Raw genomic sequence first — 5,566 nt, 5'->3', positions numbered from 1 at the left:
TTTTTGTTTGTTTGTTTTGAGACAGGGTTTCTCTGTGTAGCCCTGGCTGTCCTGGAACTCACTCTGTAGACCAGGCTGGCCTCGAACTCAGAAATCCACCTGCCTCTGAGTGCTGGGATCAAAGGTGGGCGTGACCACGCCCGGCTTCAGATCAACTTTCTAAACCACTTAAATCGCTCTAAAAGGCCTTCAGTGGGTCTTTAGTACTTTTCTAATCAAAATGATGCCCCATGTGACTTTCAAGATCTCCACAAATTAAATCCTGGTGTGGTGGAACATGCCTGCGATCCCACCACTGGGGATTGCCCAGGAGTTTAAGGACAGCTGGGGCTCCACTGTGAGGCCTTGCCTAAAGAGGACATGTTTTTAAACTCTCTACAATTTATCCTATTTATATTAGATTTGTGTATTTCCCCAACTTTATATTATTGAAGCCTGACATTTTATGCTGAGCTGAATTCATTATCAGGCCAACGCAGCCTTTGGATGCCAACAGCAGTATTGTCAAGAGCAGGCTCACTTGACCTCATCCTTTTTCTTCAATAGATTTTTTTTGGGGGGGGGGGAACTTAGGTTACCAAACTTGCTAGCACCACCTGCTAGAAGCCATAGGTTGCACACTATTTAACAACTGGACAGGTACCTCTTTCAATCTATGCAATCTTAGCCACACCTGTGTTTCAAAAGGTTCCTCTGTGTACATCATGGCTCCCCATGGCCAGCGGTGTTTAGCTTGTCCATAGACTGTCATGTGCTTCCTAAAGTTGTCTAATGTGATCCCCCGATTTGGTGATCTGATGTCCATATTTGGTGTCACCTTTGCCTTGTCTTTTCTGAGAATATGATGGACGTATTCTTTATCCTTTCAGTGAACTATAAAAGCACTTCACACCACCCCCCTGTCTCAGCTTATGTGTTCTCCCCACTTCTGCTATACCTGTAGCAATCTTGATTCAGAGATGAAATAACAGAACCAAGGCTCTTGGGTGAACGCATAATAGTTTTCAATACAAGACCAGGGCTAAGTTTCTCTCCTGTTTCCATTACCATTCTCCGTATTTATAGCATTGCACTGTCTTTTCTAACCTAACACTCACAGCTACTGCCCTTCCTGGCAAGGTGAAACATAACACCCCAGTGGCAGATGCTCTAATGAAGAGGCACTCTTGGCTGCCAGAACAGGATTCTAGATCTGGGCATAGTGTTAATGATCAGATCCTGGAAAACCATCAACCTAACTAAACTTTGTGTGTCTTCTTGGAATTAGACTAAGCACTGGGATACAGGAAAAAAAAAATTAAGTCAGACACATTGGATTTAAAAACCAGTGTAAGGAATTGAGAGGAAGATCGGTGATTAAAATAGGGTATGGAAAATGTCAAGGAGCCCATTCTAGACAGAACAAAGGAGTGGGAGTCAGTTAGAAGATAATTCCCAAAGACTGGTGATGATATTTTAACTGAGATGCAGGGAAGCCTAGGAGGCTTATTGCTGTGCTCCCATCTGCCAGAACAGTCCCAGGCAGCGGGCAGTTATTCACTGAGCATGTTTACTGTGTGAGAGAAGAGGGATTTCACCGGGCCAAGAAGACAAACATTGTGGAGGTTTTAGAATCAAGTGAATTCAGTAACTGTAATCGTGGTGCTAAGGTAGATGAAAGGGAACGGTTGGGTCTAAGGCTGGATCTGTTGATCAAGCTCTGAATAGGAAAGCTCTTCTAAAGGCTTTGTACCTTAAAGGTACAAAAAAATAGGAGGTGATTTATGTCTCAGGGCCACACTGCAGACTCTGCTGTTGGCTTGATACACTAACCATCAAACCATTGCTTCTCAATTCCAAATCCAGGAAAACAAAACAAAACACAAAACAGAGGTAAGTCTTTCAGTATTTTCCCTTGTACGCATGTACTGGTAAGCAGTCTCATGTTAAACTTTGTGTGTACATAGCACTGGAGATGGACATGGGAGGAGGCAGCCATTTTTCTTGATGGTTCAGAAGTGGTCTCCTCCCTGGACTCCAGAATCCTTAACTGTCCCCAGCTCTGGACCCTGTAGCACAGCACCTCCAGCATCTGGTTCCTGCTCTGTGTCATCTCTTGAATGCCTTCCTGCTACAGTGAATGTCTGTGGTGCCCACAGCTAGCCATTTTGTTTGTTCAATGGTTTGGTAACTATCAAAGTCTGTGTGTTAAAGACTTGGTCCCCAGGGGATGTTACTGAGAGGTGACTGAACTTTAAAGAGGTGCAGGGCCATGGGAGATTCCTCGGTTATCAGGAGCATGCCCCCAGCAGACCACGGCATCTCTGATTCTTCCTTTTCTCTTTGCTTCCTGGCTCAGGGGATGAGTGGTTTGATCTGCCACAATTTTCCATTTTTAAAAAATGTATTATATATATATATATATGTGTGTGTGTGTGTGTGTACACTTATATATACTATCGCTGTCTTCAGACACACCAGACGAGGACATCAGATCCCATTATAGATGGTTTTGAGCCACCATATGGTTGCCGGGAATTGAACTCAGGACCTCTGGAAGAGCAGTCAGTGCTCTTAACCGCTGAGCCACTTCTCCAGCCCCCAATTTTCCATCTCTTTTTATGATGTGTTCCTGTTGCCAGAAGACAAGTTTAATGGAGCCACTTGATCTCAGAACCACCAAAATAAGTATTTTCTCTCTATAATGTAATTACCTCAGGCACTTTGGTACAGTGGTAGAAGCCTAACACACCCGGCACCTTCTTGGGAAGCTCTGGAGCTGCTACAGAGTCACCTCCTAGTAAGTAGACTTTCTGGTATTCTGAAAAGTCAGTTCTGTCTGGGTGGCATCCCTGCCCTCTAGTTAACTGTGGCCGCAGCTCTGTACAACAAGCTCTGGGGTCATTCTTTTCCTGGAGTGGTCCAGCTTAAGGCTTCTCTTTGTATTTGTGATCCCTTCGTACTTCATTTTTCTTAAAGAAAAATTTCATGTTGAACCTTCTATGTTAAAATTACGTGTACTGTTTCTGTTCATTGGACACTGAAACACACTGGCCCATAGCTTCAGGAGGGAACTAAAGAGAGCGGAGTGCAGAGGAGCAGTGTGGGGCTTCAGGCAGTGAAGCCTGCAGAGGAGAGCCTGCCAGTTCCTTGGGCACAACTTGAGATTCATGTCTCAAGAAAGTAGGGAGGGACTGGGAAACAGACATTTAGGAAAGTGGATATACAGACTTTGTTAGGAGGTAGGGAAAGACAGTGAGGGGAGTCAGGAGTGACGCAGTCTTCAAAGCCTGGAAGTCTAAGTGGGTAGCAGCTTTACCTTTGCAGAAATGTCCAACACAGCAGGAGAAGGTCAGGCCAGATTCCCCTCCACTTACTTACTGTCTCTTACTCACTTGCAGGAGTTCCATATACTCTTGGATCACAAAGCTTTGGAATCTTAGATTCTTTGGTGCAACTTCTCAGCCTTTGAGCGGTGTGACCTCACCTACTTACATTAGTTTTTTAAAGTAGGGAAGACCATCCACTCCGTCGGACTGTGATACTATCCCAACACCCTGTAAAGTGCTTTTCCATTCTTCCAAGTTCTTGGTTTGGACAGCCTCTCTTCCATTATACATCCCAGGCACCCCCCAACCCCAGTCCTTACAATCCAATAAATGCCTAAGTGAAACCTTCAAGCCTTCCAGCGGAGAACAGCCAGCCAACCCATACTCCCTAAGTGCTAAAGAATATAGGCTTATGAAGTATCTCTCATGGGCTCCTTTCTGGAATTTCATTTGGTTTTATTGGTGTGGTCTAAGGGTTCAGTCATGGAAATGAAAGGCTCCACACACCAGCATCTCAGAGTCGTTTCTATGAACAGCTCTTGGGACTCAGGACCCTGCACATCTTTGCTCTGATTTGAAGTAGAACGTGGTAGGGCTTGGGACCTGCAGTTATGCTGGCTTGGGAGATGTCCTTCCTACTTTACAGTCTGATTTTTTCCTCTGAGCTCACCTTATCTCTCCCCTGACCTCCAAGCCACATCCATCACGCCCTTTCAGCAACACTTAGTTCAAAGTTGACATTATTTCGATTCTTTTGACTAAATGTATTTCTTCTCTACCCACTCTAAACCCCAGGTTAGGCTTGGTCAGTATTTTTCTCATGATAGAATTCCAGTGTTAGCCTAAAGCCTGGAACTCAGAGTTTAGTAGACACTGGTAAAAATGAACAAGCAGTCCAGTTTATAATGTGTCAGTCATACCTCTTAGTCCCCACAATGGTCCTTCCAAATGTGCTCTTACGCCCATTTTACAAATGGAAAAACAGAGGGGGCTCACCAGATCCCATTGCTTCCAAGCCACAGTGCACAGTATTAAAAGACAATAAAATAGTAGTTCTGGGGAAAAAAAAACCCACACACAATTTGGCCAGAAAGCAATCCTCCCCCATTAAAAGATCTCTGCAGGCTCTTCCCAGGTTCTGTGGGCAAGGGATGGTTGGGAATCTAGGTGAGTTCCGCGAAGCCGTGGCATGGCCAGGGCTGTTCACCACCCCCTTCCACTTCCCCTCCGGGGTACCTCAGTTTGCCCTCCAAAGGGGCTGTCTGGCTTCAGGCGACTCCGCGCGCCTGGTATCAGGCGGGAGGTGAGGGAGGAGCTCCAACGCCTGGACCCTTGGTGGGGGGAGAGCTGCGGACCTGTTAGGGCGGGACCCAAACCGCAGCAAGCACCGCCTAGGGCTTTGTTAGCTAGGTGCCTTGTCGGGGCAACTCCACTGCCTGCCCACCAGGGAGCAAGGATACTATGTGATGTCACAGACTCCCCAGCACCCGGAGTTTGAGGGAGGAAGGAAGCTAAAGGCCTGGGGATGGGTGGTGGTGGATGGGAGCCCATCAAACTTGCGTGGGCATTGGGGCCCTAGGCAGATGTGAAGCCCTAGGTTTAGAAGGACTGAGGAGCAGAAATAGCAGGTGAGGGGAAGCCATGGGGGGCGAGGCCCAGCAAACACTGCAGTGCTCTTTTTATTTGAGGCAGGGCATATATGAGTGCACTTCAGGCTCTGACTCAGGTCTTCCTTAGGGCTACCTTTACTGCCACATTCAGATAAGAGGACTGAAGCATTAAGCGCCTTGCCCAAGATGAGCCCAAGATGAGGATTAGCTAGTGATAGATCCAGGCGATTCCTCCCTTCTAACCTCCATCAGACGAAGAAGGGGATGGTGCTAGAGTATATCGGAGCAGAGTCCAGAATGCTTGGGAACCCAGAGCAAAAAGGAATATCTGTGTATTCTCCCTGCAGAGTGCTGTCATATGTGATGGGAGCTTGTGCACACACAAAGGCATGAAGGCTCAGAGGAGCTCTGAAGGGAGCTTTCACCTTTAGAGAATAAGTATCAGGCTCTAAGCTGAAGGAGACTGGCATATGCCTAGATCCCTGGCAGGAGATCCAAACCCAACTCTGGGTCTTTTGGTTTCATGATGCTTAATTTTTTTTTTTTAGAGACAAGCAAAGACTCACTGAGGTCTGCTACCCCCTTTGTCACTCCAGATCCAACCTTTAAGGGTCTGGACATAACCACCCAGTCTTCCAGCCCGTTTAT

The 5,566-nt window shown here is 46.5% G+C and overlaps 1 protein-coding gene across 2 annotated transcripts in view; it reads right to left on the bottom strand.

The window, feature by feature from the left end:
- The window catches only part of Ropn1 (rhophilin associated tail protein 1), a 28,699-nt gene extending 23,964 nt beyond the window's left edge, over nt 1–4,735 (bottom strand). The window contains exon 1 of one of the 2 annotated variants that reach the window (XM_021185101.1): nt 4,545–4,735. The gene's annotated coding sequence lies outside the window, so the exon portion shown is untranslated. Of the gene's footprint in view, nt 1–3,298; nt 3,364–4,544 lie in introns of those variants that run through there. The other variant, XM_021185102.1, reaches the window with a different exon arrangement.
- Nucleotides 4,736–5,566: the final 831 nt, after the last annotated feature.

Source organism: Mus caroli, chromosome 16, assembly GCF_900094665.2.
Source record: "Mus caroli chromosome 16, CAROLI_EIJ_v1.1, whole genome shotgun sequence".
Taxonomy (NCBI): Eukaryota; Metazoa; Chordata; class Mammalia; order Rodentia; family Muridae; genus Mus; species Mus caroli.
Note: the sequence above shows the minus strand (reverse complement) of the source record. Positions and strands in the feature narration are given on the sequence as shown.